Source organism: Scyliorhinus torazame, chromosome 20, assembly GCF_047496885.1.
Source record: "Scyliorhinus torazame isolate Kashiwa2021f chromosome 20, sScyTor2.1, whole genome shotgun sequence".
Lineage (NCBI taxonomy): Eukaryota > Metazoa > Chordata > Chondrichthyes > Carcharhiniformes > Scyliorhinidae > Scyliorhinus > Scyliorhinus torazame.
This window is the reverse complement of record NC_092726.1, coordinates 30,291,010-30,316,543: the sequence shown is the minus strand read 5'-3', so window position 1 is coordinate 30,316,543 and position 25,534 is coordinate 30,291,010. Positions and strand designations below refer to the sequence as shown.

Below are 25,534 nucleotides of genomic sequence, written 5' to 3'. Positions count from 1 at the left end.
CCCATTTTTTCCGGCAATGGCTCTTGTCCTCCTCGTCCACCGACATTCAGGTGCACCTTGCTGCGCTCGACTGTGCTTTGGAACTTTTAGTCTACGCTCACTGTTGGTCAAGAGACATCCAGCTTGGCCGAGCACGGTGGAGTCTGTGCATGCAGAACCAGTAAACACAACACGAAGACATCGTCTGGCAAGCCGTCCCCTGTCGTCACCAGATGAAATGGAGACGCTGTGAAGGCCCAGTGACACCCAACGGAGGGAGTCGAAGTAATCTCCACCTTTGCCGAACAAAGGGCAATCCGTGCAAGCAGCAAGTACTGGCGGAATCCAACAGAGGGCAATGTCTAGTCTCCCTGAGCTCCACCCTGGCGTGTTGGTCGTGGAGTCAGGAGAACGAAAAGAGACGCCGTGAAGGTGTACCTACATCCAAACAGGATGCCGTTCAGTCTGTCGCCACACTTCCCCGTTGTGCAGGATGAAGGGATGTGGTAACTGAAGTGAGGAGAAGGCAAGTCGGCATCCGAGTGTGAAGGTGAGTGGCCTGTAAAAAGCAGCAGGAAATCTGTGTGGCATATCAGCTGAAAACGGAGCCTGGCTGCCGCAAGTCCGCGAGTCCATCGGCTCGCAACATTCGTGCACGAAGCTCCCGCCAGCAGAAAAGCTAGCAATGCTTTGGAGCCGGAAAGGCCTTAAATTGGTCAGGATGAGACAACTGGACAAGAGAGAAAAGGGGAAGCCAGGTTTTGCGGCATTTTCTGCTTTTATACATTTTGCGCCCCAAAGTGGGGAGAGGGCACCATTCCTGGAAGCACTGCAAGACCAGGTTGATGCGTGGAGCGGAAGGAGCAAGCCCCTGAACCATCTCCGAGTCCTAAAAATCAATTTAATATTCGGTCCCCAGATTGAGGACATATCAGATATTAAACTGATAAGAACAGATTTTTTTTTTTTTTTTTTTTTCAAAAAAATATACTTTATTCATAAAAATTTATCATGAGCATTACAGAAACATTTCAAATTGTCTTGACTGTACATTTCCGGCAGGGTTACATGTTGCCTTGACTTTCTTTCATTCAATTTTGATATTGTCATACACATATCACTCTTTACATTACAATTCCTTCTTAAATATTTACAGTGCCAGTTTTTTTTGTACATTGGAGTGTTGGTTGCCCAGACCGAGGGGCTTTACACTGTTACGCGCCCCTCGGTGTACATTTGCTGGAAAGACTTTACACAGTGGTCTTTCCCCATTGCGCCTTGGCGGCAGCTGTCCCAAGCTTGAGTGCGTCCCTCAGCACGTAGTCCTGGACCTTGGAATGTGCCAGTCTGCAACACTCGGTCGAGGACAATTCTTTGCACTGGAAGATCAGCAAGTTTCGGGTAGACCAAAGAGCGTCTTTTACCGAGTTGATGACCTTCCAGCAGCAGTTGACATTTGTCTCGGTGTGTGTCCCTGGAAACAGTCCGTAGAGCACAGAGTCCTGTGTCACAGATCTGTTTGGGATAAACCTTGACAAATACCACTGCATCTCTCTCCAGACCTTCTTTGCAAAGGCACATTCCACAAGGAGGTGTGTGACCGTCTCATTTCCCCCACAGCCACTCCGAGGGCAGCGTGCATTGGTGCAGAGCCTTCGGGTGTGCATGAAGAATCTGACAGGGAGGGCCCTTCTCACCACCAGCCAAGCTAGGTCTTGGTGCTTGTTTGAAAGTTCTGGTGATGAGGCGTTCTGCCAGATGACTCTGGCAGTCTGCTCAGGGAACCATCCAACGTCCTCCACGGTCTCCTTTTCCCTGAGGGCCTCGAGGACATTACGTGCTGACCACTACTTCATTTCCTTGTGGTCAAAGGTGTTTTCCTTCAAAAACTTTTCCACAAAGGACAGGTGGTACGGTACGGTCCAACTACTTGGAGCGTTCCGCGGCAATGAGGCCAGGCCCATCCTTCGCAACACCGGGGACAGGTAGAACCTCAGTATGTAGTGACACTTGGTGTTTGCATACTGGGGGTCCACGCACAGCTTGATGCAGCTGGACACAAAGGTGGCCAACAGGATGAGGGAGGCGTTGGGTACGTTCCGCCCTCCCTTCTCCAGAGGTTTGTACATGGTGTCCCTTCGGACACGGTCCATCTTGGATCGCCAGATAAATTTGAAGATGGCCCGGGTGACTGCTGTGGCGTAGGGTCGGGTTATGGGCCAGACCTGCGCCACGTACAGTAGCACAGAGAGTACCTCACACCTGATGACCAGGGTTTTGCCCGCAATGGAGAGGGAGCGTTGCTCCCACCAGCCCAGTTTCTGTCTTACCTTTCCTATGCGCTCCTCCCAGTTTTTGGTGCACGCCCCAGCAGCTCCGAACCATATCCCCAGCCCCTTCAGGTAATCTGACCTGACAGTGAAGGGGACAAAGGACCGGTCGGCCCAGTTCCCAAAGAACATGGCCTCGCTCTTGCCCCGGTTTACCTTGGCTCCAGAGGCCAGTTCAAACTGGTCGCAGGTGGTTAAGAGCCTGCGTACAGACGCAGGATCCGAGCAGAAGACGGCAACGTCGTCCATGTACAGGGAGGCCTTGACTTGCATGCCTCCACTGCCTGGGATCGTCACTCCTCTTATACCCGGATCCCTCCTGATGGACTCGGCAAAAGGTTCTATGCAGCACACAAAAAGGGCAGAGGAGAGAGGGCAGCCCTGCCTGACTCCAGATCTGATCTGGAACTTTTCTGATTCCCACCCATTGATTGAGACTGCGCTATAGATGTTTGTGTAGAGCAGTTTGATCCAATTGCGAATTCCCTCCCCAAACCCCATTTTGGAGAGCACATCCATCATGTAGGTGTGCGATATTCTGTCAAAAGCCTTCTCCTGGTCAAGGCTGATGAGGCAAGTGTCCACCCCCCTGTCCTGCACGTAGGCGATCGTATCCCTGAGTAGCGCGAGGCTATCAGAGATCTTCCTACCGGGTACAGCACAGGTCTGGTCAGGGTGGATCACCGACTCCAGAGCAGACCTGACCCGATTGGCGATGACCTTTGCTAGGATTTTGTAGTCCACATTCAACAGTGAAATGGGTCGCCAATTTCGAATTTCTTCCCTTTCCCCCTTCTGTTTGTAGATGAGGGTGATGATGCCTTTCCTCATGGACTCTGACATGCTGCCTTCCAGAAGCATACTCTCGTACACTTCCAGCAGGTCTGGGCCCATCCAGTCCCACAGAGCCGAATACAACTCAACCGGTAAGCCGTCGCTTCCGGGAGTTTTACTCGTCTCGAAGGACTTGGCGGCCTTTGTCAGCTCGTCCAGAGTTAGTGGTTTGTCCAGGTTTTCCAGCTCGCTGTCGCCTATGACCTCCGTGATAGTCGACAGGAAGGTCTGGGAAACAGTGCTATCTGTTGGCTTCAGGTCATACAGTCCGGCATAAAAGGATTGGCTGATCCTCAGGATGTCAGACTGCGATGACTTTTCAGAGCCATCTTCTTCCTTCAGGCTGCTGATCACAGAGGTCTCTCTGTGCACCTTTTGGAAGAAGAAGCGTGAGCACTTTTCGTCCTGCTCCACGGAGCGGACTCTGGAACGGAAGATAACCTTGGAGGCCTCCGAGGTGTAGAGCGAGGCTTGCTGGCTCTTCACCTCTTGGAGATCCTCCTTGACATCCACCCCCATCGACTGCAGCTGGAGCAAATTTTGCATACTTTTCTGGAGCCTGGACATGACCCCTCGTCTCTCTCTCACCTTTTGAACGCCCTTGAGGATGAAAAACCTCTTGATATTCCCCTTGATTGCTTCCCACCAGAGATGTGGGGCCTCAAAGAGGGGTTTCACGGTTCTCCAACCTTTGTAATCCCTCCTGAGTTCCTCGATGTTCTCAGGGGTCAGCAGTTTTACATTTAGCTTCCACGTCCCCCTGCCTACCCCCTGGTCTTCCTGCAGGTGGCAGTCGGCCAGTAGGAGGCAGTGGTCAGAGAAGAACACCGGCGTTACGTCGGTGGACCTGACCGTGAAAGCTCGGGACACAAAAAAGAAGTCTATCCTGGAACGGACGGACCCGTCTGGCCGTGACCATGTGTTTCTACGCTGCGCGCCGTCTGCAGGGTTGCTGCAGACGTCGAACAGCTTGGCGTCTTTTACCGTTTCCATCAGGAGTCTGGACGTAGCGTCTAGTTTGCTGTCGGCTTTGCTGGATCGTCCAGCCGCATCGATGATGCAGTTGAAGTCACCACCCAGGATGACCGGCTTGGAGGTGGCCAACAGCAGTGGGAGTTGCTGAAGAACTGCCAGCCGCTCACTTTTTACGGCCGGGGCGTACACATTAATAAGTCTGAGAGGGGTGCTTTTGTATTTCACGTCTGCTACGAGGAGGCGCCCGCCCACCACCTCCTTAACGTCGGAGATGGTGAAGTTGCCTCCCCGCAGCAGAATACCCAGGCCGGAGGAGCGGCAGTCGTTTCCTCCTGACCAGATGGATGGCCCGTGGGACCACCAGCTCGACCAGCGCCTGTAGTTGCTGAGGTGCGGAATTCCGCACTCCTGCAGGAACAGTAGGTCAGCTTTTACATTTGCCAAATAGTTGAGTGTGGCTACACACCGCGAAGTATCTTTGATGCTTCGCACATTTATGGATGCAATTTTTAAACCCATTATAAAAAAGATAGATTTACCAGTCTCAAGAGTCCAGAGTCTATACAGTTGGCTGTTCCAGCTGTTCGATGTTCCCCAGCATGCCGGTGGTGCTCGCAAACTTTAGCACAGTTGCAGGGCTGAGAAAGCTGTTCTGGTCCGTACTGGCCCCGTGATTTTGATGCAGATGCATTGTAGGGGTGATGTAGCCCTGGCGTTCGTCATGGCAGTCAGTAGGTGTTGGGGTTGCAGGCCGGTCTTCACCTGGGTTGTTGCTGCTCGTTACTATCGGGGGTTGGTCTGTGACCTTGTTTCCTTCCCGGTCGGTGGTCTGGGGGGTCTGTGCCTTCCGTTCCACGTTGGTGCTTTGCCTCTTTATTTGAGGCCGATTCTTGTCCTGTTTTCCCTCATCGGATGAGGTGTCGGCGCTAAGTGCGCCGGCTGAGAGGTGTCGCTTTTTGCCACTACCCCTCAGGGGGTTCTTCAGTTTGTTTTTTTGTTTCCTCTTTCGTTTGTCCCTGTTCACTGTTTCCCAGGGCTCTTTATTCTTTGTCCTCTCCTCTTCCTCTTCCATTGAGTGTTCCTCATCAGATGGGGCTGGGGTTGGGTTGTCAGGAGGTGCTGGGGCCTCCTCTTTTTGTTGGGGGCCCTTCTGTTGCTTTTCCTCATTCTGAACCGTGGTGTCTTTTTCGGTGGAGGGTGTATGCTCCTCCTCTCTGGTCGCCTTTTTAACTCCGCTGCTGATGATTTGAGCGTATGTCGCCCCGCGTTTCGGGCAGGCCCTGTAAAGATGGCCGGCCTCCCCACACAGGTTGCAGCACTTGTCTTCCTTGCAGTCCTTAGTCATGTGTCCCTCCTGCCTGCAGTTCTTGCAGAAGGTCACACTGCAGTTTGCGGCAACATGCCCCGTTTTGCCACAGGTGTGGCATACTCGTGGCTGTCCCACGTAGTAGAGGTAGCCACGATTTACTCCAATAGCGAAATTGGAGGGGGGATGCAGGATGGCTCCGTTGCTGTCCGTTCTTAGGGTCACCTTGACCTGGTGCTCTCTTGTCCAGATGCCGAAGGTGTCTTTTACTTGCACGCTGTCACTTTTCAGCTCAGCGGACCTGGCGAGGAACGTGAGCACATCAGACACAGGGACGTGGGGGTTGTACATGGGCAGTGTAACAACCCGATTTCGCTGTGCCGGTAGCGTAAACAGAGGCTCCGCAGTCAGGATCGACAGGGGTCTCTGGTTACCTTTTTCCTTGAAGACGTTCAAGAATTTGATGCACGCTGCGACGCTCTTGAAGGTGACATCAAAGAAACCATTCTTTGGGAAGTTTTGCAAGCAGAAGATCTCTGTTCCTTTAAACCCACAACACTCGAGCAGCACCCTCTTCACGAAGTGTTTCCGGTCCAAAGGTGACTCTCCCTCCGTTTTCTTTACTGTGACTCGGACAGTGATTCACACTCCCCAGCCTGGTGGTCGGGATGCAGCTGCATCCATAGCTCGTACGTTGGGTGTGAAACTGTATCGGCGTTAGGCCTAAACCCGAGGTTTAGGCCAGCATGTAGATCCACCAATAGCAGCCAAGCTCCAAACGTTTCCTCTTTGACGACTTCAATCCCTCCGAGTTCTCCAATCCACAATCGAAATCCTCAGTTTCTCTCGATCAAATGAGACTACACTTGATCTGAGCCAAAAGACCGAGAAGCGATAGCCCACATTTTCCGGCAATGGCTCTTGTCCTCCTCGTCCACCGACATCCAGGTGCACCTTGCTGCGCTCGACTGTGCTTTGGAACTTTTAGTCTACGCTCACTGTTGGTCAAGAGACATCCAGCTTGGCCGAGCACGGTGGAGTCTGAGCATGCAGAACCAGTAAAACACAACAGGAAGACATCGTCTGGCAAGCCGTCCCCTGTCGTCACCAGATGAAATGGAGACGCTGTGAAGGCCCAGTGATACCCAACGGAGGGAGTCGAAGTCATCTCCACCTTTGCCGAACAAAGGGCAATCCGTGCAAGCAGCAAGTACTGGCGGTATCCAACAGGGGGCAATGTCTAGTCTCCGTGAGCTCCACCCTAGCGTGTTGGTCGTGGAGTCAGGAGAACGAAAAGAGACGCCGTGAAGGTATACCTACATCCAAAGAGGATGCCGTTCAGTCTGTCGCCACACTTCCCCGGTGTGCAGGATGAAGGGATGTGGTAACTGAAGTGAGGAGAAGGCAAGTCGGTATCCGAGGGTGAGGGTGAGTGGCCTGTAAAAAGCAGCAGGAAATCTGTGCGGCATATCAGCTGAAAACGGAGCCTGGCTGCCGCAAGACCTCGAGTCCATCGGCTCGCAACATTCGTAAACGAAGCTCCCGCCAGCAGAAAAGCTAGCAATGCTTTGGAGCCTGAAAGGCTATAAATTGGTCAGGATGAGGCAACTGGACAAGAGAGAAAAACGGAAGCCACGTTTTGCAGCATTTTATGCTTTTAGCGCCCCAAAGCGGGGTGAGGGCACCATTCCTGGAAGCACGGCAGGACCAGGTTGATGCGTGGAGCGGATGGAGCAAGCCCCTGAACCATCTCCGAGTCCTAAAAATCAATTTAACATTCGGTCCCCAGATTGAGGACATATCAGATATTAAACTGATAAGAACAGATACTACACTTGATCTGAGCCAAAACGCCGAGAAGCGATAACCCATATTTTCCGGCAATGGCTCGTGTCCTCCTCATCCACCGACATTCAGGTGCACCTTGCTGCGCTCGACTGTGCTTTGGAACTTTTAGTCTACGCTAACTGTTGGTCAAGAGACATCCAGCTTGGCCGAGCACGGTGGAGTCTGTGCATGCAGAACCAGTAAACACAACACGAAGACATCGTCTGGCAAGCCGTCCCCTGTCGTCACCAGATGAAATGGAGACGCTGTGAAGGCCCAGTGACACCCAACGGAGGGAGTCGAAGTCATCTCCAGCTTTGCCGAACAAAGGGCAATCCGTGCAAGCAGCAAGTACTGGCGGAATCCAACAGAGGGCAATGTCTATTCTCCCTGAGCTCCACCCTGGCGTGTTGGTCGTGGAGTCAGGAGAACGAAAAGAGACGCCGTGAAGGTGTACCTACATCCAAACAGGATGCCGTTCAGTCTGTCGCCACACTTCCCCGTTGTGCAGGATGAAGGGATGTGGTAACTGAAGTGAGGAGAAGGCAAGTCGGCATCCGAGGGTGAGGGTGAGTGGCCTGTAAAAAGCAGCAGGAAATCTGTGCGGCACATCAGCTGAAAACGGAGCCTGGCTGCCGAAAGTCCTCGAGTCCATCGACTCGCAACATTAGTGCACGAAGCTCCCGCCAGCAGAAAAGCTAGCAATGCTTTGGAGCTTGAAATGCCTTAAATTGGTCAAGATGAGGCAACTGGACAACAGAGAAAAGGGGTAGGCAGGTTTTGCGGCATTTTCTGCTTTTATACATTTCCGCCCCAAAGCGGGGTGAAGGCACCATTCCTGGAAGCACTGCAAGCCCAGGTTGATGCGTGGAGCGGAAGGAGCAAGCCCCTGAACCATCTCCGAGTCCTAAAAATCAATTTAATATTCGGTCTCCATATTGAGGACATATCAGATATTAAACTGATAAGAACAGATTTTTTTTTTTTTTTTTTCAAAAAAATATACTTTATTCATAAAACATTTATCATGAGCATTACAGAAACATTTCAAATTGTCTTGACTGTACATTTCCGGCAGGGTTACATGTTGCCTTGAGTTTCTTTCATTCAGTTTTGATATTGTCATACACATATCACTCTTTACATTACAATTCCTTCTTAAATATTTACATTGTCATGTTTGTTTTACACATTGGAGTGTTGGTTGCCCAGACCGAGGGGCTTTACACTGTTACGCGCCCCTCGGTGTACATTTGCTGGAAAGACTTTACACAGTGGTCTTTCTCCATTGCGCCTTGGCGGCAGCTGCCCCAAGCTTGAGTGCGTCCCTCAGCACGTAGTCCTGGACCTTGGAATGTGCCAGTCTGCAACACTCGGTCGAGGACAATTCTTTGCACTGGAAGATCAGCAAGTTTCGGGCAGACCAAAGAGCGTCTTTTACCGAGTTGATGACCTTCCAGCAGCAGTTGATATTTGTCTCGGTGTGTGTCCCTGGAAACAGTCCGTAGAGCACAGAGTCCTGTGTCACAGATCTGTTTGGGATAAACCTTGACAAATACCACTGCATCTCTCTCCAGACCTTCTTTGCAAAGGCACATTCCACAAGGAGGTGTGTGACCGTCTCATTTCCCCCACAGCCACTCCGAGGGCAGCGTGCATTGGTGCAGAGCCTTCGGGTGTGCATGAAGAATCTGACAGGGAGGGCCCTTCTCACCACCAGCCAAGCTAGGTCTTGGTGCTTGTTTGAAAGTTCTGGTGATGAGGCGTTCTGCCAGATGACTCTGGCAGTCTGCTCAGGGAACCATCCAACGTCCTCCACGGTCTCCTTTTCCCTGAGGGCCTCGAGGACATTACGTGCTGACCACTGCTTCATTGCCTTGTGGTCAAAGGTGTTTTTCTTCAAAAACTTTTCCACGAAGGACAGGTGGTACGGTACGGTCCAACTACTTGGAGCGTTCCGCGGCAATGAGGCCAGGCCCATCCTTCGCAACACCGGGGACAGGTAGAACCTCAGTATGTAGTGACACTTGGTGTTTGCATACTGGGGGTCCACGCACAGCTTGATGCAGCTGGACACAAAGGTGGCCAGCAGGATGAGGGAGGCGTTGGGTACGTTCCGCCCTCCCTTCTCCAGAGGTTTGTACATGGTGTCCCTTCGGACACGGTCCATCTTGGATCGCCAGATAAATTTGAAGATGGCCCGGGTGACTGCTGTGGCGTAGGGTCGGGTTATGGGCCAGACCTGCGCCACGTACAGTAGCACCGAGAGTACCTCACACCTGATGACCAGGGTTTTGCCCGCAATGGAGAGGGAGCGTTGCTCCCACCAGCCCAGTTTCTGTCTTACCTTTCCTATGCGCTCCTCCCAGTTTTTGGTGCACGCCCCAGCAGCTCCGAACCATATCCCCAGCACCTTCAGGTAATCTGACCTGACAGTGAAGGGGACAAAGGACCGGTCGGCCCAGTTCCCAAAGAACATGGCCTCGCTCTTGCCCCGGTTTACCTTGGCTCCAGAGGCCAGTTCAAACTGGTCGCAGGTGGTTAAGAGCCTGCGTACAGACGCAGGATCCGAGCAGAAGACGGCAACGTCGTCCATGTACAGGGAGGCCTTGACTTGCATGCCTCCACTGCCTGGGATCGTCACTCCTCTTATACCCGGATCCCTCCTGATGGACTCGGCAAAAGGTTCTATGCAGCACACAAAAAGGGCAGAGGAGAGAGGGCAGCCCTGCCTGACTCCAGATCTGATCTGGAACTTTTCTGATTCCCACCCATTGATTGAGACTGCGCTATAGATGTTTGTGTAGAGCAGTTTGATCCAATTGCGAATTCCCTCCCCAAACCCCATTTTGGAGAGCACATCCATCATGTAGGTGTGCGATATTCTGTCAAAAGCCTTCTCCTGGTCAAGGCTGATGAGGCAAGTGTCCACCCCCCTGTCCTGCACGTAGGCGATCGTATCCCTGAGTAGCGCGAGGCTATCAGAGATCTTCCTGCCGGGTACAGCATAGGTCTGGTCAGGGTGGATCACCGACTCCAGAGCAGACCTGACCCGATTGGCGATGACCTTTGCTAGAATTTTGTAGTCCACATTCAACAGTGAAATGGGTCGCCAATTTCGAATTTCTTCCCTTTCCCCCTTCTGTTTGTAGATGAGGGTGATGATGCCTTTCCTCATGGACTCTGACATGCTGCCTTCCAGAAGCATACTCTCGTACACTTCCAGCAGGTCTGGGCCCATCCAGTCCCACAGAGCCGAATACAACTCAACCGGTAAGCCGTCGCTTCCGGGAGTTTTACTCGTCTCGAAGGACTTGGCGGCCTTTGTCAGCTCGTCCAGAGTTAGTGGTTTGTCCAGGTTTTCCAGCTCGCTGTCGCCTATGACCTCCGTGATAGTCGACAGGAAGGTCTGGGAAACAGTGCTATCTGTTGGCTTCAGGTCATACAGTCCGGCATAAAAGGATTGGCTGATCCTCAGGATGTCAGACTGCGATGACTTTTCAGAGCCATCTTCTTCCTTCAGGCTGCTGATCACAGAGGTGTCTCTGTGCACCTTTTGGAAGAAGAAGCGTGAGCACTTTTCGTCCTGCTCCACGGAGCGGACTCTGGAACGGAAGATAACCTTGGAGGCCTCCGAGGTGTAGAGCGAGGCTTGCTGGCTCTTCACCTCTTGGAGATCCTCCTTGACATCCACCCCCATCGACTGCAGCTGGAGCAAATTTTGCATACTTTTCTGGAGCCTGGACATGACCCCTCGTCTCTCTCTCACCTTTTGAACGCCCTTGAGGATGAAAAACCTCTTGATATTCCCCTTGATTGCTTCCCACCAGAGATGTGGGGCCTCAAAGAGGGGTTTCACGGTTCTCCAACCTTTGTAATCCCTCCTGAGTTCCTCGATGTTCTCAGGGGTCAGCAGTTTTACATTTAGCTTCCACGTCCCCCTGCCTACCCCCTGGTCTTCCTGCAGGTGGCAGTCGGCCAGTAGGAGGCAGTGGTCAGAGAAGAACACCGGCGTTACGTCGGTGGACCTGACCGTGAAAGCTCGGGACACAAAAAAGAAGTCTATCCTGGAGCGGACGGACCCATCCGGCCGTGACCATGTATATCTACGCTGCGCGCCGTCTGCAGGGTTGCTGCAGACGTCGAGCAGCTTGGCGTCTTTTACCGTTTCCATCAGGAGTCTGGACGTAGCGTCTAGTTTGCTGTCGGCTCTGCCGGATCGTCCAGCCGCATCGATGATGCAGTTGAAGTCACCACCCAGGATGACCGGCTTGGAGGTGGCCAACAGCAGTGGGAGTTGCTGAAGAACTGCCAGCCGCTCACTTTTTACGGCCGGGGCGTACACATTAATAAGTCAGAGAGGGGTGTTTTTGTATTTCACGTCTGCTACGAGGAGGCGCCCGCCCACCACCTCCTTAACGTCGGAGATGGTGAAGTTGCCTCCCCGCAGCAGAATACCCAGGCCGGAGGAGCGGCAGTCGTTTCCTCCTGACCAGATGGATGGCCCGTGGGACCACCAGCTCGACCAGCGCCTGTAGTTGCTGAGGTGCGGAATTCCGCACTCCTGCAGGAACAGTAGGTCAGCTTTTACATTTGCCAAATAGTTGAGTGGGGCTACACACCGCGAAGTATCTTTGATGCTTCGCACATTTATGGATGCAATTTTTAAACCCATTATGAAAAGATAGATTTACCAATCTCAAGAGTCCAGAGTCTATACAGTTGGCTGTTCCAGCTGTTGAATGTTCCCCAGCATGCCGGTGGTGCTCGCAAACTTTAGCACAGTTGCAGGGCTGAGAAAACTGTTCTGGTCCGTACTGGCCCCGTGATTTTGATGCAGATGCATTGGGGGGGGTGGTGTAGCCCTGGGGTTCGTCGTGGCAGTCAGTAGGTGTTGGGGTTGCAGGCCGGTCTTCACCTGGGTTATTGCTGCTCGTTGCTATCGGGGGTTGGTCTGTGACCTTGTTTTCTTCCCGGTCGGTGGTCTGGGGGGTCTGTGCCTTCCGTTCCACGTCGGTGCTTTGCCTCTTTATTTGAGGCCGATTCTTGTCCTGTTTTCCCTCATCGGATGAGGTGTCGGCACTAAGTGCGCCGGCTGAGAGGTGTCGCTTTTTGCCACTACCCCTCAGGGGGTTCTTCAGTTTGTTTTTTTGTTTCCTCTTACGTTTGTCCCTGTTCACTGTTTCCCAGGGCTCTTTATTCTTTGTCCCATCCTCTTCCTCTTCCATTGAGTGTTCCTCATCAGATGGGGCTGGGGTTGGGTTGTCAGGAGGTGCTGGGGCCTCTTCTTTTTGTTGGGGGCCCTTTTGTTGCTTTTCCTCATTCTGAACCGTGGTGTCTTTTTCGGTGGAGGGTGTATGCACCTCCTCTCTGGTCGCCTTTTTAACTCCGCTGCTGATGATTTCAGCGTACGTTGCCCCGCGTTTCGGGCAGGCCCTGTACAGATGGCCGGCCTCCCCACACAGGTTGCAGCACTTGTCTTCCTTGCAGTCCTTAGTCATGTGTCCCTCCTGCCTGCAGTTCTTGCAGAAGGTCACACTGCAGTTTGCGGCAACATGCCCCGTTTTGCCACAGGTGTGGCATACTCGTGGCTGTCCCACGTAGTAGAGGTAGCCACGATTTACTCCAATAGCGAAATTGGAGGGGGGATGCAGGATGGCTCCGTTGCTGTCCGTTCTTAGGGTCACCTTGACCTGGTGCTCACTTGTCCAGATGCCGAAGGTGTCTTTCACTTGCACGCTGTCACTTTTCAGCTCAGCGTACCTGGCGAGGAACGTGAGCACATCAGATACAGGGACGTGGGGGTTGTACGTGTGCAGTGTAACAACCCGATTTCGCTGTGCCTGTAGCGTAAACAGAGGTTCCGCAGTCAGGATCGACAAGGGACTCTGGTTACCTTTCTCCTTGAAGACGTTCAAGAATTTGATGCACGCTGCGACGCTCTTGAAGGTGACATCAAAGAAGCCATTTTTGGGGAAGTTTTGCAAGCAGAAGATCTCTGTTGCTTTAAACCCACAGCACTCGAGCAGCACCTTCTTCACGAAGTGTTTCCGGTCCAAAGGTGACTCTCCATCCGTTTTCTTCACTGTGACTCGGACAGTGTTTCGCACGGCCCAGCCTGGTGGTCGGGATGCAGCTGCATCCATAGCTCGTACGTTGGGTGTGAAACTGTATCGGCGTTAGGCCTAAACCCGAGGTTTAGGCCAGCATGTAGATCCACCAATAGCAGCCAAGCTCCAAACGTTTCTTCTTTGACGACTTCAATCCCTCCGAGTTCTCCAATCCACGATCGTCATCGAAATCCTCAGCTTCCCTCGATCAAATGAGACTACACTTGATCTTAGCCAAAAGGCCGAGAAGCGAAAACCCATATTTTCCGGCAATGGCTCGTGTCCTCCTCATCCACCGACATTCAGGTGCACCTTGCTGCGCTCGACTGTGCTTTGGAACTTTTAGTCTACGCTCACTGTTGGTCAAGAGACATCCAGCTTGGCCGAGCACGGTGGAGTCTGTGCATGCAGAACCAGTAAACACAACACGAAGACATCGTCTGGCAAGCCGTCCCCTGTCGTCACCAGATGAAATGGAGACGCTGTGAAGGCCCAGTGACACCCAACGGAGGGAGTCGAAGTCATCTCCAGCTTTGCCGAACAAAGGGCAATCCGTGCAAGCAGCAAGTACTGGCGGAATCCAACAGAGGGCAATGTCTAGTCTCCCTGAGCTCCACCCTGGCGTGTTGGTCGTGGAGTCAGGAGAACGAAAAGAGACGCCGTGAAGGTGTACCTACATCCAAACAGGATGCCGTTCAGTCTGTCGCCACACTTCCCCGTTGTGCAGGATGAAGGGATGTGGTAACTGAAGTGAGGAGAAGGCAAGTCGGCATCCGAGGGTGAGGGTGAGTGGCCTGTAAAAAGCAGCAGGAAATCTGTGCGGCATATCAGCTGAAAACGGAGCCTGGCTGCCGAAAGTCCTCGAGTCCATCGACTCGCAACATTAGTGCACGAAGCTCCCGCCAGCAGAAAAGCTAGCAATGCTTTGGAGCTTGAAATGCCTTAATTTGGTCAAGATGAGGCAACTGGACAACAGAGAAAAGGGGAAGCCAGGTTTTGCGGCATTTTCTGCTTTTATACATTTTGCGCCCCAAAGCGGGGAGAGGGCACCATTCCTGGAAGCACTGCAAGGCCAGGTTGATGCGTGGAGCGGAAGGAGCAAGCCCCTGAACCATCTCCGAGTCCTAAAAATCAATTTAATATTCGGTCCTCAGATTGAGGACATATCAGATATTAAACTGATAAGAACAGATTTTTTTATTTTTTTTTCAAAAAATATACTTTATTCATAAAAATTTATCATGAGCATTACAGAAACATTTCAAATTGTCTTGACTGTACATTTCCGGCAGGGTTACATGCTGCCTTGACTTTCTTTCATTCACTTTTGATATTGTCGTACACATATTACTCTTTACATTACAATTCCTTCTTAAACATTTACAGTGGCATGTTGGTTTTATACATTGGAGTGTTGGTTGCCCCGACCGAGGGGCTTAACACTGTTATCCGCCCCTCGGTGTACATTTGCTGGAAAGACTTTACACAGTGGTCTTTCCCCATTGCGCCTTGGCGGCAGCTGCCCCAAGCTTGAGTGCGTCCCTCAGCACGTAGTCCTGGACCTTGGAATGTGCCAGTTTGCAACACTCGGTCGAGGACAATTCTTTGCACTGGAAGATCAGCAAGTTTCCGGCAGACCAAAGAGCGTCTTTTACCGAGTTGATGACCTTCCAGCAGCAGTTGATGTTTGTCTCGGTGTGTGTCCCTGGAAACAGTCCGTCGAGCACAGAGTCCTGTGTCACAGATCTGTTTGGGATAAACCTTGACAACTACCACTGCATCTCTCTCCAGACCTTCTTTGCAAAGGCACATTCCACAAGGAGGTGTGTGACCGTCTCATTTCCCCCACAGCCACTCCGAGGGCAGCGTGCATTGGTGCAGAGCCTTCGGGTCTGCATGAAGAATCTGACAGGGAGGGCCCTTCTCACCACCAGCCAAGCTAGGTCTTGGTGCTTGTTTGAAAGTTCTGGTGATGAGGCGTTCTGCCAGATGACTCTGGCAGTCTGCTCAGGGAACCATCCAACGTCCTCCACGGTCTCTTTTTCCCTGAGGGCCTCGAGGACATTACGTGCTGACCACTGCTTCATTGCCTTGTGGTCAAAGGTGTTTTCCTTCAAAAACTTTTCCACAAAGGACAGGTGGTACGGTACGGTCCAACTACTTGGAGCGTTCCGCGGCAATGAGGCCAGGCCCATCCTTCGCAACACCGGGGACAGGTAGAACCTCAGTATGTAGTGACACTTGGTGTTTGCTTACTGGGGGTCCACGCTCAGCTTGATGCAGCTGGACACAAAGGTGGCCAACAGGATGAGGGAGGCGTTGGGTACGTTCCGCCCTCCCTTCTCCAGAGGTTTGTACATGGTGTCCCTTCGGACACGGTCCATCTTGGATCGCCAGATAAATTTGAAGATGGCCCGGGTGACTGCTGTGGCGTAGGGTCGGGTTATGGGCCAGACCTGCGCCACGTACAGTAGCACCGAGAGTACCTCACACCTGATGACCAGGGTTTTGCCCGCAATGGAGAGGGAGCGTTGCTCCCACCAGCCCAGTTTCTGTCTTACCTTTCCTATGCGCTCCTCCCAGTTTTTGGTGCACGCCCCAGCAGCTCCGAACCATATCCCCAGCAGCTTCAGGTAATCTGACCTGACAGTGAAGGGGACAAAGGACCGGTCGGCCCAGTTCCCAAAGAACATGGCCTCGCTCTTGCCCCGGTTTACCTTGGCTCCAGAGGCCAGTTCAAACTGGTCGCAGGTGGTCAAGAGCCTGCGTACAGACGCAGGATCCGAGCAGAAGACGGCAACATCGTCCATGTACAGGGAGGCCTTGACTTGCATGCCTCCACTGCCTGGGATCGTCACTCCTCTTATACCCGGATCCCTCCTGATGGACTCGGCAAAAGGTTCTATGCAGCACACAAAAAGGGCAGAGGAGAGAGGGCAGCCCTGCCTGACTCCAGATCTGATCTGGAACTTTTCTGATTCCCACCCATTGATTGAGACTGCGCTATAGATGTTTGTGTAGAGCAGTTTGATCCAATTGCGAATTCCCTCCCCAAACCCCATTTTGGAGAGCACATCCATCATGTAGGTGTGCGATATTCTGTCAAAAGCCTTCTCCTGGTCAAGGCTGATGAGGCAAGTGTCCACCCCCCTGTCCTGAACGTAGGCGATCGTATCCCTGAGTAGCGCGAGGCTATCAGAGATCTTCCTGCCGGGTACAGCACAGGTCTGGTCAGGGTGGATCACCGACTCCAGAGCAGGCCTGACCCGATTGGCGATGACCTTTGCTAGAATTTTGTAGTCCACATTCAACAGTGAAATGGGTCGCCAATTTCGAATTTCTTCCCTTTCCCCCTTCTGCTTGTAGATGAGGGTGATGATGCCTTTCCTCATGGACTCTGACATGCTGCCTTCCAGAAGCATACTCTCGTACACTTCCAGCATGTCTGGGCCCATCCAGTCCCACAGAGCCGAATACAACTCAACCGGTAAGCCGTCGCTTCCGGGAGTTTTACTCGTCTCGAAGGACTTGGCGGCCATTGTCAGCTCGTCCAGAGTTAGTGATTTGTCCAGGTTTTCCAGCTCGCTGTCGCCTATGACCTCCGTGATAGTCGACAGGAAGGTCTGGGAAACAGTGCTATCTGTTGGCTTCAGGTCATACAGTCCGGCATAAAAGGATTGGCTGATCCTCAGGATGTCAGACTGCGATGACTTTTCAGAGCCATCTTCTTCCTTCAGGCTGCTGATCACAGAGGTCTCTCTGTGCACCTTTTGGAAGAAGAAGCGTGAGCACTTTTCGTCCTGCTCCACAGAGCGGACTCTGGAACGGAAGATAACCTTGGAGGCCTCCGAGGTGTAGAGCGAGGCTTGCTGGCTCTTCACCTCTTGGAGATCCTCCTTGACACCCACCCCCATCGACTGCAGCTGGAGCAAATTTTTCATACTTTTCTGGAGCCTGGACATGACCCCTCGTCTCTCTCTCACCTTTTGAACGCCCTTGAGGATGAAAAACCTCTTGATATTCCCCTTGATTGCTTCCCACCAGAGATGTGGGGCCTCAAAGAGGGGTTTCACGGTTCTCCAACCTTTGTAATCCCTCCTGAGTTCCTCGATGTTCTCAGGGGTCAGCAGTTTTACATTTAGCTTCCACGTCCCCCTGCCTACCCCCTGGTCTTCCTGCAGGTGGCAGTCGGCCAGTAGGGGGCAGTGGTCAGAGAAGAACACCGGCGTTACGTCGGTGGACCTGACCGTGAAAGCTCGGGACACAAAAAAGAAGTCTATCCTGGAGCGGACGGACCCGTCTGGCCGTGACCATGTGTATCTACGCTGCGCTCCGTCTGCAGGGTTGCTGCAGACGTCGAGCAGCTTGGCGTCTTTTACCGTTTCCATCAGGAGTCTGGACGTGGCGCCTAGTTTGCTGTCGGCTTTGCTGGATCGTCCAGCCGCATTGATGATGCAGTTGAAGTCACCACCCAGGATGACCGGCTTGGAGGTGGCCAACAGCATTGGGAGTTGCTGAAGAACTGCCAGCCGCTCACTTTTTACGGCCGGGGCGTACACATTAATAAGTCTGAGAGGGGTGTTTTTGTATTTCACGTCTGCTACGAGGAGGCGCCCGCCCACCACCTCCTTAACGTCGGAGATGGTGAAGTTGCCTCCCCGCAGCAGAATACCCAGGCCGGAGGAGCGGCAGTCGTTTCCTCCTGACCAGATGGATGGCCCGTGGGACCACCAGCTCGACCAGCGCCTGTAGTTGCTGAGGTGCGGAATTCCGCACTCCTGCAGGAACAGTAGGTCAGCTTTTACATTTGCCAAATAGTTGAGTGTGGCTACACACCGCGAAGTATCTTTGATGCTTAGCACATTTATGGATGCAATTTTTAAACCCATTATAAAAAGATAGATTTACCAGTCTCAAGAGTCCAGAGTCTATACAGTTGGCTGTTCCAGCTGTTGAATGTTCCCCAGCATGCCGGTGGTGTTCGCAAACTTTAGCACAGTTGCAGGGCTGAGAAAACTGTTCTGGTCCGTACTGGCCCCGTGATTTTGATGCAGATGCATTGGGGGGGGGGGTGTAGCCCTGGGGTTCGTCGTGGCAGTCAGTAGGTGTTGGGGTTGCAGGCCGGTCTTCATCTGGGTTGTTGCTGCTCGTTGCTATCGGGGGTTGGTCTGTGACCTTGTTTCCTTCCCGGTCGGTGGTCTGGGGGTTCTGTGCCTTCCGTTCCACGTTGGTGCTTTGCCTCTTTATCTGAGGCCGATTCTTATCCTGTTTTCCCTCATCGGATGAGGTGTCGGCACTAAGTGCGCCGGCTGAGAGGTGTCGCTTTTTGCAACTACCCCTCAGGGGGTTCTTCAGTTTGTTTTTTTGTTTCCTCTTACGTTTGTCCCTGTTCACGGTTTCCCAGGGCTCTTTATTCTTTGTCCCCTCCTCGTCCTCTTCCATTGAGTGTTCCTCATCAGATGGGGCTGGGGTTGGGTTGTCAGGAGGTGCTGGGGCCTCCTCTTTTTGTTGGGGGCCCTTCTGTTGCTTTTCCTCATTCTGAACCGTGGTGTCTTTTTCGGTGGAGGGTGTATGCACCTCCTCTCTGGTCGCCTTTTTAACTCCGCTGCTGATGATTTGAGCGTATGTCGCCCCGCGTTTCGGGCAGGCCCTGTAAAGATGGCCGGCCTCCCCACACAGGTTGCAGCACTTGTCTTCCTTGCAGTCCTTAGTCATGTGTCCCTCCTGCCTGCAGTTCTTGCAGAAGGTCACACTGCAGTTTGCGGCAACATGCCCCGTTTTGCCACAGGTGTGGCATACTCGTGGCTGTCCCACGTAGTAGAGGTAGCCACGATTTACTCCAATAGCGAAATTGGAGGGGGGATGCAGGATGGCTCCGTTGCTGTCCGTTCTTAGGGTCACCTTGACCTGGTGCTCACTTGTCCAGATGCCGAAGGTGTCTTTCACTTGCACGCTGTCACTTTTCAGCTCAGCGTACCTGGCGAGGAACGTGAGCACATCAGACACAGGGACGTGGGGGTTGTACGTGTGCAGTGTAACAACCCGATTTCGCTGTGCCGGTAGCGTAAACAGAGGCTCCGCGGTCAGGATCGACAGGGGACTCTGGTTACCTTTTTCCTTGAAGACGTTCAAGAATTTGATGCACGCTGCGACGCTCTTGAAGGTGACATCAAAGAAACCATTCTTGGGGAAGTTTTGCAAGCAGAAGATCTCTGTTGCTTTAAACCCACAACACTCGAGCAGCACCCTCTTCACGAAGTGTTTCCGGTCCAAAGGTGACTCTCCCTCCGTTTTCTTTACTGTGACTCGGACAGTGTTTCGCACTCCCCAGCCTGGTGGTTGTGATGCAGCTGCATCCATAGCTCGTACGTTGGGTGTGAAACTGTATCGGCGTTAGGCCTAAACCCGAGGTTTAGGCCAGCATGTAGATCCACCAATAGCAGCCAAGCTCCAAACGTTTCCTCTTTAACGACTTCAATCCCTCCGAGTTCTCCAATCCACGATCGACATCGAAATCCTCAGCTTCTCTCGATCAAATGTGACTACACTTGATCTTAGCCAAAAAGCCGAGAAGCGATAGCCCATATTTTCCGGCAATGGCTCTTGTCCTCCTCGTCCACCGACATTCAGGTGCACCTTGCTGCGCTCGACTGTGCTTTGGAACTTTTAGTCTACGCTCACTGTTGGTCAAGAGACATCCAGTTTGGCCGAGCACGGTGGAGTCTGTGCATGCAGAACCAGTAAACACAACACGAAGACATCGTCTGGCAAGCCGTCCCCTGTCGTCACCAGATGAAATGGAGACGCTGTGAAGGCCCAGTGACACCCAACGGAGGGAGTCGAAGTAATCTCCACCTTTGCCGAACAAAGGGCAATCCGTGCAAGCAGCAAGTACTGGCGGAATCCAACAGAGGGCAATGTCTAGTCTCCCTGAGCTCCACCCTGGCGTGTTGGTCGTGGAGTCAGGAGAACGAAAAGAGACGCCGTGAAGGTGTACCTACATCCAAACAGGATGCCGTTCAGTCTGTCGCCACACTTCCCCGTTGTGCAGGATGAAGGGATGTGGTAACTGAAGTGAGGAGAAGGCAAGTCGGTATCCGAGTGTGAAGGTGAGTGGCCTGTAAAAAGCAGCAGGAAATCTGTGCGGCATATCAGCTGAAAACGGAGCCTGGCTGCTGCAAGTCCGCGAGTCCATCGGCTCGCAACATTCGTGCACGAAGCTCCCGCCAGCAGAAAAGCTAGCAATGCTTTGGAGCCTGAAAGGCCTTAACTTGGTCAGGATGAGACAACTGGACAAGAGAGAAAAGGGGAAGCCAGGTTTTGCGGCATTTTCTACTTTTATACATTTTGCGCCCCAAAGCGGGGAGAGGGCACCATTCCTGGAAGCACTGCAAGACCAGGTTGATGCGTGGAGCGGAAGGAGCAAGCCCCTGAACCATCTCCGAGTCCTAAAAATCAATTTAATACTCGGTCCCCAGATTGAGGACATATCAGACATTAAACTGATAAGAACAGATACTACACTTGATCTGAGCCAAAAGGCCGAGAAGCGATAGCCCATATTTTCCGGCAATGGCTCTTGTCCTCCTCTTCCACCGACATTCAGGTGCACCTTGCTGCGCTCGACTGTGCTTTGGAACTTTTAGTCTACGCTCACTGTTGGACAAGAGACATCCAGCTTGGCCGAGCACGGTGGAGTCTGAGCATGCAGAACCAGTAAAACACAACAGGAAGACATCGTCTGGCAAGCCGTCCCCTGTCGTCACCAGATGAAATGGAGACGCTGTGAAGGCCCAGTGACACCCAACAGAGGGAGTCGAAGTCATCTCCACCTTTGCCGAACAAAGGGCAATCCGTGCAAACAGCAAGTACTGGCGGAATCCAACAGAGGGCAATGTCTAGTCTCCCTGAGCTCCACCCTGGCGTGTTGGTCGTGGAGTCAGGAGAACTAAAAGAGTCGCCGTGAAGGTATACCTACATCCAAACAGGATGCCGTTCAGTCTGTCGCAACAGTATCCCGTTGTGCAGGATGAAGGGATGTGGTAACTGAAGTGAGGAGAAGGCAAGTCTGCATCCGAGGGTGAGGGTGAGTGGCCTGTAAAAAGCAGCAGGAAATCTGTGCGGCATATCAGCTGAAAACGGAGCCTGGCTGCCGAAAGTCCTCGAGTCCATCGACTCGCAACATTAGTGCACGAAGCTCCCGCCAGCAGAAAAGCTAGCAATGCTTTGGAGTTTGAAATGCCTTAAATTGGTCAAGATAAGGCAACTGGACAACAGAGAAAAGGGGTAGGCAGGTTTTGCGGCATTTTCTGCTTTTATACATTTCCGCCCCAAAGCGGGGTGAAGGCACCATTCCTGGAAGCACTGCAAGCCCAGGTTGATGCGTGGAGCGGAAGGAGCAAGCCCCTGAACCATCTCCGAGTCCTAAAAATCAATTTAATATTCGGTCTCCATATTGAGGACATATCAGATATTAAACTGATAAGAACAGATACTACACGTGATCTGAGCCAAAAGGCCGAGAAGCGATGGCCCATATTTTCCGGCAATGGCTCTTGTCCTCCTCATCCACCGACATTCAGGTGCACCTTGCTGCGCTCGACTGTGCTTTGGAACTTTTAGTCTACGCTCACTGTTGGTCAAGAAACCTCCAGCTTGGCCGAGCACGGTGGAGTCTGTGCATGCAGAACCAGTAAAACACAACACGAAGACATCGTCTGGCAAGCCGTCCCCTGTCGTCACCAGATGAAATGGAGACGCTGTGAAGGCCAGTGACACCCAACGGAGGGAGTGGAAGAAATCTCCACCTTTGCCGAACAAAGGACAATCCGTGCAAGCAGCAAGTACTGGCGGTATCCAACAGGGGGCAATGTCTAGTCTCCCTGAGCTCCACCCTAGCGTGTTGGTCGTGGAGTCAGGATAAAGAAAAGAGACGCCGTGAAGGTATACCTACATCCAAAGAGAATGCCGTTCAGTCTGTCGCCACACTTCCCCGTTGTGCAGGATGAAGGGATGTGGTAACTGAAGTGAGGAGAAGGCAAGTCGGCATCCGAGTGTGAAGGTGAGTGGCCTGTAAAGAGCAGCAGGAAATCTGTGTGGCATATCAGCTGAAAACGGAGCCTGGCTGCCGCAAGTCCGCGAGTCCATCGGCTCACAACATTCGTGCACGAAGCTCCCGCCAGCAGAAAAGCTAGCAATGCTTTGGAGCTTGAAATGCCTTAATTTGGTCAAGATGAGGCAACTGGACAACAGAGAAAAGGGGAAGCCAGGTTTTGCGGCATTTCCTGCTTTTATACATTTTGCGCCCCAAAGCGGGGAGAGGGCACCATTCCTGGAAGCACTGCAAGACCAGGTTGATGCGTGGAGAGGAAGGAGCAAGCCCCTGAACCATCTCCGAGTCCTAAAAATCAATTTAATATTTGGTCCCCAGATTGAGGACATATCAGATATTAAACTGATAAGAACAGATACTACACTTGATCTGAGCCAAAAGGCCGACAAGCGATAGCCCATATTTTCCGGCAATGGCTCTTGTCCTCCTCTTCCACCGACATTCAGGTGCACCTTGCTGCGCTCGACTGTGCTTTGGAACTTTTAGTCTACGCTCACTGTTGGTCAAGAAACCTCCAGCTTGGCCGAGCACGGTGGAGTCTGTGCATGCAGAACCAGTAAAACACAACACGAAGACATCATCTGGCAAGCCGTCCCCTGTCGTCACCAGATGAAATGGAGACGCTGTGAAGGCCCAGTGACACTCAACAGAGGGAGTCGAAGTCATCTCCACCTTTGCCGAACAAAGGGCAATCCGTGCAAACAGCAACTACTGGCGGAATCCAACAGAGGGCAATGTCTAGTCTCCCTGAGCTCCACCCTGGCGTGTTGGTCGTGGAGTCAGGAGAACTAAAAGAGACGCCGTGAAGGTATACCTACATCCAAACAGGATGCCGTTCAGTCTGTCGCCACACTTCCCCGTTGTGCAGGATGAAGGGATGTGGTAACTGAAGTGAGGAGTAGGCAAGTCGGCATCCGAGTGTGAAGGTGAGTGGCCTGTAAAAAGCAGCAGGAAATCTGTGTGGCATATCAGCTGAAAACGGAGCCTGGCTGCCGCAAGTCCGCGAGTCCATCGGCTCGCAACATTCGTGCACGAAGCTCCCGCCAGCAGAAAAACTAGCAATGCTTTGGAGCCTGAAAGGCCTTAAATTGGTCAGGATGAGACAACTGGACAAGAGAGAAAAGGGGAAGCCAGGTTTTGCGGCATTTTCTGCTTTTATACATTTTGCGCCCCAAAGCGGGGAGAGGGCACCATTCCTGGAAGCACTGCAAGACCAGGTTGATGCGTGGAGCGGAAGGAGCAAGCCCCTGAACCATCTCCGAGTCCTAAAAATCAATTTAATATTAGGTCCCCAGATTGAGGACATATCAGATATTAAACTGATAAGAACAGATACTACACTTGATCTGAGCCAAAAGGCCGAGAAGCGATAACCCATATTTTCCGGCAATGGCTCGTGTCCTCCTCATCCACCGACATTCAGGTGCACCTTGCTGCGCTCGACTGTGCTTTGGAACTTTTAGTCTACGCTCACTGTTGGTCAAGAAACCTCCAGCTTGGCCGAGCACGGTGGAGTCTGTGCATGCAGAACCAGTAAAACACAACACGAAGACATCGTCTGGCAAGCCGTCCCCTGTCGTCACCAGATGAAATGGAGACGCTGTGAAGGCCCAGTGACACCCAACGGAGGGAGTCGAAGTAATCTCCACCTTTGCCGAACAAAGGGCAATCCGTGCAAGCAGCAAGTACTGGCGGAATCCAACAGAGGGCAATGTCTAGTCTCCCTGAGCTCCACCCTGGCGTGTTGGTCGTGGAGTCAGGAGAACGAAAAGAGACGCCGTGAAGGTGTACCTACATCCAAACAGGATGCCGTTCAGTCTGTCGCCACACTTCCCCGTTGTGCAGGATGAAGGGATGTGGTAACTGAAGTGAGGAGAAGGCAAGTCGGCATCCGAGTGTGAAGGTGAGTGGCCTGTAAAAAGCAGCAGGAAATCTGCGTGGCATATCAGCTGAAAACGGAGCCTGGCTGCCGCAAGTCCGCGAGTCCATCGGCTCGCAACATTCGTGCACGAAGCTCCCGCCAGCAGAAAAACTAGCAATGCTTTGGAGCCTGAAAGGCTTTAAATTGGTCAGGATGAGACAACTGGACAAGTGAGAAAAGGGGAAGCCAGGTTTTGCGGCATTTCCTGCTTTTATACATTTTGCGCCCCAAAGCGGGGAGAGGGCACCATTCCTGGAAGCACTGCAAGACCAGGTTGATGCGTGGAGCAGAAGGAGCAAGCCCCTGAACCATCTCCGAGTCCTAAAAATCAATTTAACATTCGGTCCCCAGATTGAGGACATATCAGATATTAAACTGATAAGAACAGATACTACACTTGATCTGAGCCAAAAGGCCGAGAAGCGATAACCCATATTTTCCGGCAATGGCTCGTGTCCTCCTCATCCACCGACATTCAGGTGCACCTTGCTGCGCTCGACTGTGCTTTGGAACTTTTAGTCTACGCTCACTGTTGGTCAAGAGACATCCAGCTTGGCCGAGCACGGTGGAGTCTGAGCATGCAGAACCAGTAAAACACAACAGGAAGACATCGTCTGGCAAGCCGTCCCCTGTCGTCACCAGATGAAATGGAGACGCTGTGAAGGCCCAGTGACACCCAACAGAGGGAGTCGAAGTCATCTCCACCTTTGCCGAACAAAGGGCAATCCGTGCAAACAGCAAGTACTGGCGGAATCCAACAGAGGGCAATGTCTAGTCTCCCTGAGCTCCACCCTGGCGTGTTGGTCGTGGAGTCAGGAGAACTAAAAGAGTCGCCGTGAAGGTATACCTACATCCAAACAGGATGCCGTTCAGCCTGTCGCAACAGTATCCCGTTGTGCAGGATGAAGGGATGTGGTAACTGAAGTGAGGAGAAGGCAAGTCTGCATCCGAGGGTGAGGGTGAGTGGCCTGTAAAAAGCAGCAGGAAATCTGTGCGGCATATCAGCTGAAAACGGAGCCTGGCTGCCGAAAGTCCTCGAGTCCATCGACTCGCAACATTAGTGCACGAAGCTCCCGCCAGCAGAAAAGCTAGCAATGCTTTGGAGTTTGAAATGCCTTAAATTGGTCAAGATAAGGCAAC

At 52.5% G+C, this 25,534-nt stretch overlaps 8 non-coding genes and 1 pseudogene across 8 annotated transcripts; all 9 read right to left on the bottom strand.

Moving 5' to 3' along the window:
- Positions 1-783: 783 nt before the first annotated feature.
- Positions 784-968, bottom strand: LOC140397144 (U2 spliceosomal RNA). Its single transcript, XR_011936722.1, has one exon. It is a non-coding gene; the product is annotated as a U2 spliceosomal RNA (small nuclear RNA).
- A 6,130-nt stretch (positions 969-7,098) lies between these two features.
- On the bottom strand, positions 7,099-7,289 carry LOC140397700 (U2 spliceosomal RNA). Its single transcript, XR_011937132.1, has one exon. It is a non-coding gene; the product is annotated as a U2 spliceosomal RNA (small nuclear RNA).
- Positions 7,290-8,073: 784 nt separating this feature from the next.
- Positions 8,074-8,255, bottom strand: LOC140397273 (U2 spliceosomal RNA). Its single transcript, XR_011936797.1, has one exon. It is a non-coding gene; the product is annotated as a U2 spliceosomal RNA (small nuclear RNA).
- Positions 8,256-14,400: 6,145 nt separating this feature from the next.
- Positions 14,401-14,580, bottom strand: LOC140397129 (U2 spliceosomal RNA; annotated as a pseudogene).
- Positions 14,581-20,724: 6,144 nt separating this feature from the next.
- Positions 20,725-20,915, bottom strand: LOC140397469 (U2 spliceosomal RNA). Its single transcript, XR_011936906.1, has one exon. It is a non-coding gene; the product is annotated as a U2 spliceosomal RNA (small nuclear RNA).
- A 785-nt stretch (positions 20,916-21,700) lies between these two features.
- Positions 21,701-21,891, bottom strand: LOC140397664 (U2 spliceosomal RNA). The gene has a single exon (XR_011937097.1). It is a non-coding gene; the product is annotated as a U2 spliceosomal RNA (small nuclear RNA).
- A 785-nt stretch (positions 21,892-22,676) lies between these two features.
- Positions 22,677-22,867, bottom strand: LOC140397436 (U2 spliceosomal RNA). The gene has a single exon (XR_011936875.1). It is a non-coding gene; the product is annotated as a U2 spliceosomal RNA (small nuclear RNA).
- Positions 22,868-23,653: 786 nt separating this feature from the next.
- On the bottom strand, positions 23,654-23,844 carry LOC140397568 (U2 spliceosomal RNA). The gene has a single exon (XR_011937002.1). It is a non-coding gene; the product is annotated as a U2 spliceosomal RNA (small nuclear RNA).
- Positions 23,845-24,630: 786 nt separating this feature from the next.
- Positions 24,631-24,821, bottom strand: LOC140397123 (U2 spliceosomal RNA). Its single transcript, XR_011936716.1, has one exon. It is a non-coding gene; the product is annotated as a U2 spliceosomal RNA (small nuclear RNA).
- Between the last annotated feature and the right edge of the window lie 713 nt (positions 24,822-25,534).